This window comes from Carassius auratus, chromosome 34 (assembly GCF_003368295.1).
Source record: "Carassius auratus strain Wakin chromosome 34, ASM336829v1, whole genome shotgun sequence".
NCBI lineage: Eukaryota > Metazoa > Chordata > Actinopteri > Cypriniformes > Cyprinidae > Carassius > Carassius auratus.
This window is the reverse complement of record NC_039276.1, coordinates 16,369,469-16,379,605: the sequence shown is the minus strand read 5'-3', so window position 1 is coordinate 16,379,605 and position 10,137 is coordinate 16,369,469. Positions and strand designations below refer to the sequence as shown.

At 35.2% G+C, this 10,137-nt stretch overlaps 1 protein-coding gene across 3 annotated transcripts in view; it reads right to left on the bottom strand.

The window, feature by feature from the left end:
• Window positions 1–5,642, bottom strand: part of lypd6b (LY6/PLAUR domain containing 6B) — a 23,043-nt gene extending 17,401 nt beyond the window's left edge. For 2 of the 3 annotated variants that reach the window (XM_026218248.1, XM_026218250.1), the window contains exon 1: window positions 2,867–2,996. The gene's annotated coding sequence lies outside the window, so the exon portion shown is untranslated. Of the gene's footprint in view, window positions 1–2,866; window positions 2,997–5,473 lie in introns of those variants that run through there. The other variant, XM_026218249.1, reaches the window with a different exon arrangement.
• Window positions 5,643–10,137: the final 4,495 nt, after the last annotated feature.

Sequence of the window (10,137 nt, the reverse complement as noted above, 5' to 3'; positions counted from 1 at the left end):
AAGATGGATATAAAAGGTTTTAAATATAATATAGAAAATGTCTTGCAACAAATAATGTGAAATGAATTTAACTGAATTGTGTCAATGACACGTCCGGGTTCCTCAATAGACCATATTCTTCATTCTGTTCAATTATATATTCCCCGATCCTGGTAAAATGTATATTTTTTAGTGATGAACAAAACTAATGTAAATGTTTTGTTTTATATTGTTTGTGAATGTATAATGTGTTTATATTCATTAAAAGAAGAAAATAAGACTTGGAGACGAATGTGTGTACACAGGCATTAGAGGGAGAGAGAGGGAGAGAGAGAAAGGGGGTACAAGAGATGCTAGACGCGCACCAGCCGTAATTCATAGGTGAACCGTCAGAAAACTGTCAAAATCATGGTACTCCCGTGTGAGATACGTTTGGTTTTAATTAAAAATGGCTTTGAAGATATTATGATTGGTTAGTAAATTCCGACGAGTGTGCACTGTGGCGTGCAAACACAGACAGTGGGGACACAGAGGGTCAGGATCAAAGGTGTGTGAAAACATCTCTTTTCTGCTCTATAAAAAAAAAAAAAAGATCTTGTTTTATCTGAAACAGTCGGTTTCAGTATATTTTTTATACAGTTTAATTTATAACCTTTTTTAAAAGAACGGAATGTTTTTTCAACCTTAGTTAAATTGTTTTTAGATTATGTATATTATATAAACTATCTAATGTTTTATATATATATATATATATATATATATATATATATATATAAATGTGAAATAATTAAAATGTGTTTTCAACCTTAGTTAAATTGTTTTTAGATTATATAAATTATATAAACTATATAATGTTTTATATATAATGTTTTATATATATAAATGTGAAATAATTAAAATGTGTTTTAGATTATATAAATTATATGATGTTTATATATATATAAATGTGAAATAATTAAAATGTGTTTTCAATCTTTAATTGTTTGAGATTATATAAATTATATAATGTTTTATATATATATAAAATGTAGAACACACCGACCCCATTTATACACCGCTCATAAATGTAATGGGAGGGGGAGAAGCCTTATAACCACACACATAACCTTATAACTGTGATAAACTTCAAACAAGCTAACTGACACAGAGTTCAAACAACTGGCACAGACTTCAAACAAACTAACGGTCAATAGGGTAAAACTTTCTGTCAAAACCGCATGATCGATGCATGAGGAGTCTTTCATGTACCATTATAATTTAGAACTAACAGGTCAATAGGGTAAAACTTTCTGTCAAAACCGCATGATCGATGCATGAGGAGTCTTTCATGTACCATTATAATTTAGAACTAACTAGGTCAATAGGGTAAAACTTTCTGTCAAAACCGCATGATCGATGCGTGAGGAGTCTTTCATCTTCCGTTTAAACTAGCCGTCAAAACCATGATTTAAAACTAATTAGGTCAATAGGGTAAAACTTTCTGTCAAAAGCACATGATCGATGCGTGGAAAGGTCATAGGTTAACCCTTGAACTCATTTGTCCCCGCCCATCCATCATAAGGTTACCGGAAGTTCAACCTGTCAAAAGGTCAAAGGTCAAAGTCATAAATCATCTTGGCATAAGCTGTATTATAGGTACTACTCATGCACTCAAACAGTACACTGACTGAACTGCTGTGAAGATGAACACAGAGCCGAGCCAGATAACGAACAATAGATTGACTCGTTCACGAGTGAAGAACCGGTTGCATCGGTTTTCGGATCACCAGTAGTTATTTCGGACAGTTCGATTCAATAAACCAGTTTAAGAAAACGGTTCACCGGTTCTTTTGCGCTCGACATAATGGCGTCATTTGCGATGATTGCCCTTGATTCAAGCCTCGGTTTACCCGCGCTCATAACACTAGCACAGAATCATCAAAATAATCAGTTCAGTTCAAATGGTTCTTGACTCGTGAACGAGTCAATGTTTTGTTCGTTATCTGGCTCGGCTCTGTGTTCATCTTGAGTTCTCTCTTCACAGCAGTTCAGTCAATGTACTGTTTGAGTAAATGAATTACTCTGGGATACTGGTTTGTTTGAACTCAGAGGGAGTGTCAGCCACATTAAAAAAGTGATCAGCTTAAGTCATTTGTGGATTAATGCGTATTAGAGATGTGAATCGTTTAAAACGATTCAGTTCGATTTGGTGAACTGAATGATTCGTTCGCGAACCGGATATCCAGACTGCTTTGATTTGAACTCTCTCTCACAACAGATACGGAAGAGAAGCCAATGCTGAATAAAGTCGTTGTTTTTGCCATTTTTGGACCAAAATGTATTTACGATGCCTCAAAAAATTCTAACTGACCCTCTGATGTCACATGGACTACTTTGATGATGTTTTTCTTACCTTTCTGGACATGGACAGTATACAGTACACACAGCTTCAATGGAGGGACTGAGAGCTCTCGGACTAAATCTAAAATATCTTAAACTGTGTTCCGAAGATAAAAGGAGGTCTTACATGTTTGAAACAGCATAAGGGTGAGTTATTAATTACATAATTTTCATTTTTGGATGAACTAACCCTTTAAGAACGTCAGAGGCCTGTTGATTGCTACAGTCATCTGTGAATGACCAAGACATTTAACATAGTAACTTCTTCTAAAAAAACATCTGCGAGAATCTAAGTTCTAATTAATATCTAGAATTTACAAAAACTGACCACTTACTAAAAACTTGCTTGTTAAAAAGGCAAAATTTGCTTGAAAAACAAGACAAAAGTAGCCTACTTATCCAATACAAATGAAATAATATAATACAACACATATACATCATTCACTCAAAATAATAGAGAAAATATACATGAATTTGAAAATCTAACTATACAAAAACAAAGACTTACCTTTCGTCTGTATGGGAAGCTTATAGGTTTAACGTGAAAGGCAGAGAGTTAAGTAAATGTTTAAATGTGCAGAGGCTCCTGTCTTGACTGAGACTTTCAAAGGAAAGAGGAAGCTTGGAAATCATTTTCCATTTCAGCTCTCTCTCACAATAACAGAAAAAAACAGACCCCAACCTCCTGACATCCCACATTTCTGATTGGACAGCAGGTGCATTGTGGGGGCGGAGCCTCTAGCCTTTGTGTGAACTCGACAGTGTGGTGTCAAGCCAGTCTAGCCCATGTAATTAGCATTCACACAACACACTTAGCACACACCCCATAACCTCTGGAACACTCAGAACATAACACTCTGCTAGATTACTTTCCTCAATACACTCCATGAGTGATTTGTGCACTGATTTTTGCAAAAGCTGAAAAGATCTATACTTAAATACACTAAACTTATGAGGTGCCTGCTGCATAGTCAACTGTTTTATTACTTCAAAATCTGTAACAGTGGGATTTAATGTATTCACTCTATTGTAAAACTATTCTTGAGGATCTTACTTGGTTGACAAACTGAACAAAAAGGTGAGATCAGCAAGTGAAGTGAGGAAAAGACTGCTGAGTGGACAAATCACATCAACACCACGATAACAGGAAATACAGAAGGCTTCATACTGTAAGCCACTACTGATTCTCTCATACAATATGCTGCATACAACATTTTTATGTACTTTGGAAAATATATCATGGCCTCCTGCCAGTCCCCATAAAAAGCTGCATGTGGAATATCACTGAAATATGATACAGTATTGCTCATATTACACCTTGAGATCTAGCTGTCCCTCACGGCTGTCACCCTAAATATACAGCTGTGAAATCTTCAAGTCTTGTGTAAATACCACACCACAGTGAGTTTTAGTGCATCCTTTGAGCTTTATACAAGTCTGATGTTCTGACAGGGTTAGAATTACAGGAATGTTCCCAGACTAACCAGAACTTTTAAAAACCCATCAAATAAATGGTGGACTTGGACTATCCTTTGAATATCAAATAAAACACTGGTGATATTCTCAAATGCATTCCTGAATATTTCACAACTGCCTTTTGGCCATAAACAGTTTGGTGTTTCCCATTTATGCCTTTCAGTAAAGGTTTAATGCTTTACGTTTTATGTCAAGACACTTTTTGTACCATGTGCGTAAAAAAAATTGAAATAGTTCTTCAAACACATTTTAGTGGAGAAAGCAAATCACCTTCTGTCTTGCCTAGAGGGAAACTATCTTCCACAGTGACGATTTCAAAACAAAGAAGCTCAACTGGATTTGAAAGGAACGAATCAATGACAAATCGTCGTGACTTTAGGATCTTTTTTCAGTTAGTCTTAGAACTAGTCAATTCACTATTTTTCACGATCCAGAAAAGAAATTGTGTTAATAATTTGCTTTGAATGGATATACTTTTTTTCATTTTCTTAATAGGACTTTCCTTCTCCTGACATGGCATAAATTGTAAAAGTCACGATAAACTTAAAAAAAAAAATTAATTGTCAGAAACAGACTCTTAAGAACTCACAATAATACAATAAATACAGCCACATGATTAATTTGTGTTTTATCCTGTGTTCTTTAGGCTAGGTAACAGTCAGACGGCGTCATTATCAATGGAGCTTAAATCTTTTCCAAATATAATTTGCATTAATGCACGATCTTCACTAGCATTAATGCCAAAACAAGATGTACATTATATGTCCAGGAACACAGTAAATTGCTCTATCAGCTTCTTTACTGGAAGACGCCGTTGACAGATTTACTACTTTGTTTTGAATCTAACAGATTTCGCTGTGTTTTGACAGAAAACCAGAACACATAACGTGCTCTTCTATAGGTGTTGATGGTCCCACCCTTCTCAAGGGCCGGAGGGCTTTTCTGATGGCCTGAGGGCCGGTGCATCTATTTCATTACATTATAAAGTATTCTATTTTTGCTTCTGTGAGGTTACAGTTGAAAAAAGAGGAATCTGAAGAAACTGTGTAGAAAAAAAAGTTATATAAAAAGCCAATGTTCAGACATACCAATCCAGAAATCAATTATTACCTCTCTGTCCTATGATCAGCATGATTTAATGCTACTCAGCAACCTTCTCGTAAATGTGATCCTAAGTCTAGCAATTTAAAAACAATTTGTCTGAACATGAAGAGAGAAAAAAGAGAGAAGAAAACATTCCCACAATTCACTAAGAAGCACCTGCAGAGGTACGACCCAGATCCTGACCATTCAAGTGAAAAACACTTAAACCCACATGTCAAATCTCTTGAAATATGTCAGAACTGAGAGCTTAGCATGAAATAGAAAAATAAGCTTTAAAGACCTAAACGCCCTGGTTCCAGGACACTTTCATCAAATGACAGATTTGAGGAATCAAATTTCTGTTGGAATATGGAGAGAAAGTGACATCAAAGCAATATTTATAAGACCTCCATCATGTTGATGGCTCAGTACACAGTAACACTGGCAGAATTTCAAGTACGCCACACTCAAGTGTGTGTTTATTTATCAATCTCATGGACCATTGCAGCATAGCAACACTGAACGAACAATACAAACATTCAGATGGTACAGATACCTGAGATTTCCTGTTGAGATCCTCAGAAGAGTAAAACACTTCCTCTGTCTCTCTTAAATCATTTTCCCCCTCAAGAAACTGCTGATAAAAAAGGGGAAAAAAACTGGATTATCCACACAATTAAATCCATCTATCCAGACTGCTTAGTTGACAAACATCATCATTTCCTCTCCTTAGAAAGAGTCCAGGAATTTTCCTACACAATCTCACCACATTTATATCTCCTTTGTCTCACATTTGTCAGTGACTGGTTAGGTATGTGAGCCCACCTTCACAGGAAGACAGACGTTCATAAACACACCAGGTCAAGCATATAAACTCAAGGGGGCTTTGTGGGAATGCTTATATTGCTCATTTGTGATTGGTGTCTTTCCCACTCATGTATCAATGCTGACCAAGTCAGCACACAGACATGTAGGTTGTAAAACACAAAGGCCCTGAGGAAAATACACCACAACTCAGACCAGGGGCTATTAGTACTCTGGTGGACTTTTAAAGACATTTTATAAATGAAAAACTATGTACATCACAGAATTTAAATAATATTTTAATGTAAATTGCTGTATACGGTTTATTCATATTACTACATTTCAGATTTTTTTATTAAAAAAAAAACTTCTAAAATATTATAAAGTAATTTAAGTAACAATAAATCTAGAATTACATAAAACTACATTAGAACTCAAACAAAACTAATAATAATAATAATAATAATAATAATAATAATAATAATAATAAAAACGGTTAAGGAATCTTCTAAAATACTGAGAAGAAAATGAAGAAAATGAGCAGATCATGATAATTAAGTTATTCCAGTATTTATTTGTTATTATCGAATGAGTTATCAGGAAAGGATGTATAAAAAGTCTATTCATTCTAAAAAAAAAAAAGTCTGGTCATACTGTAAATATATTACTGACTTGCATAATCTTATCCATTCACATACTGTATAAGGATCAGTCTGGCAATTGTTCATTGTTATATAAAAATGTCATGTAAAGATTCCATTATATCCTTCAGGCTGTCATGTGTCAGGTGACGTACAGTGATAAATTCTGGATAATGCCTTTCTGTTACCAGATCAGGTCTAGTCGTGCCTTAGTGAGATCTGTGTGGAAAATCCCTGAGGTCTGTATTTATGTGTATGTGAAGATGAGGGTCACAGTAAGGTAGGATAAAAAAAAAAAGAAAAAAAAAAAAAGCAGCTTGAGGTGGATCATTTTCACTTGTGTCATGACATTTCATCTGAACTGAGAACAGCAGGGCAGACCATGACTAGTTATCACATATTTAGTAAATATTTCTAAAGATTTAGGGTTGGTTACTTTAATGTTCTGACAACGAAAAGCTACTGAACTGTTGATGTCCTGGGCAAAAAAAAAAGAAGAAGATACAGATCATTCACTAAATTGCCTTTAAAAACCTATTAAAGGCTTTCCAGCTAAATTTGAACAATTAATGAAACGGCAAAAAAATTCTCATATGAGAATATCAAACCATTGTTTTAACCAACAAAAAATAATAATAATAATAAATAAAAAAAATACAAATAACTGTAGGCTAATCAATCAATTTAATACATTTCCAATATTTAAAATTTATATTTATGAAAAATACTTGTGTCCTAGTTCATCCATTCAGTTAAAGTCTACTGTAAAAATATCTACAGGATATAATTTTTTTCTAATGAAAATTTCCTCATAACCTCAACCAATTTCCTTAAAAAGTAATAAAATACTTTTAACAAATCTATTAACCTTCCATGATTATACAAAATATCAACCTAATACTTTAATGTCTTGACTCATATGTAAACAAAGGCAAATTCAAATATAATGAAATAATATATATTTTTAAATAAACTAATTAAAAGCTTACAATATTCAACATAAACTACTACTCAAACAGTGTGATCTCTGTGGCAGAGTATTGCGTTAGCAGCGCAAAATGTTGTGTGTTCAATTCCCAGGGAACACACATACTGTTAAAAAAAAGCAGCAATGTATAGCCTGAATGCACTGCAAACTCACTTTTGCATCTGCTAAATGCATTAATGTAGTTAATGTAAATGTAGTTAAAAAATACTCTGATCAGAGTAGGAAGCCGCTGCGCTTGGCACCTGAACCGGGAAAAAGGTTTCAGGAAGGGAAGCTGCATGAACGTCTCCTTTCACAACAATTTTAAGGGCTCAACGGCCACCCTGGTAAAATTACACAGGTCTCATATTTCACATTAAATTTCTTTGTGGGCCCTTTCCCAAGTATTGATTACTTTTTGGTACATGACACCTAAAAGCAGCTTAGAAAGTCTTTAAGAAAGACTGAGAATGTGCATTTGGTGTCTCAACCAATTCTAGCTGACCTAGCCCTTCATTAGAGCACTGGGGTCTTTCTAAAGGAATTTTCAAAAGTCTGTCGTTGTCTGCCAATTGCTCTTCAGTCCCAAAGGCTTTTAGACCATTACTGCCATCTACTTCCATGATTAGCATAAATACTATTTTAATCTTCACTTTAAAGGTGTATTCACACAAGTAAAGTCCGCTAGTTCACTTGCTTTTTCTGGAACAAATACAATGTTGATTTTTTTGTTTGGTGTGGTTCGCTTTCACACTGCCCTTTTTGCAAGTGAACCAATAATTGTAAACAAAACTACACATGTGCTAAAGGCCATCCATTCACTGGACAGAAATTCTCAAGCACCAGAGTTTGTTTGGAAGCATACCAAGATGACTACTTACTGGGTCTGGGTGTGGTTGTTTGGTCTGCACCTGAGTGCCATTGCATTTACACCTGCCCAAAAGAGCCGCACCAAGTTGAGTTAGATTTAAATCGAACCAAACAAGACAGGTGTGAATACACCCTTAGCATGCTTACAGAAGCATATCCCTTCCAAAGATTCATATGTTGAGAAATGAACCCTTGATTGTCAGCCTCTCTCATTACATGGGGGTGAGAGACCAGGGTCTGTTTAATTGGCCAACTGATTACAGCACATACGCTCTTTCACTCCACCGTTCTCCTGCATACTCTCAGAAGCCTTCCTGTTCTCTGGCCTGCATGATCAGAGAGATCAGAGCCCCACAACAAGGGCTTTCTTTGTGTGCCTCACTGGGCTGAGAAATGGAGATGAGTTTGTCCATTTGCCTCTGAGGCCACAGCGAGGGCTGGATGGGGCCCTGGGAGAAACGTGGGCTATCAGGTATCACTAACGGCAGGTGAACTGATATCAAACTGGATGAGATCTGGAAAAGTCCAGCATGACCGTAGTGCTGTGATGTTCTTCAAATTATTTATCTCAAACACTGAAGCCAAGAACGTTCTTAAACTTTAAAACCTCTGCACACACACAAAAACGAGATGAATAACCTTAAAAAGGACTGGCTGTTTCAAAGCTGGTTCAATCTGCATTCTCTAATATTAAGGCGTAGATATTGACGGACCCTTAATAATTTAACATAAATTCTTGCAATTATGTGTCTGGTGAGATTTTACAGCAGAACATTAAGGAAATATATGAATGCACATACACTTGCTTGATGTACTTGCATTAACATGTTTGACGCGTGAGAACAAATTGGTTCTTGTGTGCCAAGCAAGCGTGTTTGAGCTTCCATTTACCATACAACTGTACTCTATGTATGTGCACTGATCAATGTTTATATGTCTATAAAAGAAATTAATTACATTATAGACTTTAAATGGACGGATAAACATGATGAGGAATACATATAAAAAAAGAAATCTTTATTTCTATTCCAAAAATGAAGAGAAGGTAAGGATTTGGAACAACATGATGATGAATTTTTGGGTGAAGTATCTTTTAATAATCAGTCATTGTATTCCAAACATTTATTTCTGTTGCACCTTGATTAGTCTAAGGCATAGGACTTTTATTCCAAAAACAAATTTGAAAAATGCGCTTTATAATGTTTTATTCACTCAATAATTAAAAACCAAAAGGGGGAAAAGGAGCAACAATGTTGCCAAAGACATGAAGGAAAGAAAAGTGAAGCTGCTAAAATAGTCACAACTCAACCTGACTATCCAGAAGAAAGTAAATCAGTCTGTGTGCTGCACAATGTGATGGGTCCCTTGTCTATTCACATCCCAGCACAAGCACTAATACGATACACATAGCAAGAAAGGCAGTGCGCCCAGGCTCCACACAATAGTAGGTTTGAAACTCATATGACTCACAAAATAGATTGTAAACAAAACTTTCCAGCAAGAGGATTTAACAAATATGTTCTTAGTCTCTTTAAAAAAAAAAAAAAAAAAAAAAAAGAACATTTAAATACCGGTCCAGACCAGTGTTATCATGAATAGAGAGCTGGCAGTAGTTGACAATGAATGGCAGAAAAAGTAATCAGGGGATTTGCAGAAAAACAGATACACCCCAAAGGGCGTAACACTTCACTTTCCTAGAATGTGCTGCTTTTGAAATCACTAAGATATTAATTATTGTACTTCTTCTTGCGTTAGCTAATCAAAAAACTACACAACCCTTTCTGCAAACATTGAAATGTATTTATAATCTGAGAAGCTAAATTTAACAGAAGAGCTATTAATTGGGTGTAAATGAGTAAATTGTGGGTCTGAATAATGTCTTTTTGTCAAAAGCTACTTATTACTCTTCCAGAAAGTTTCTATTCATTCTTAATTAAT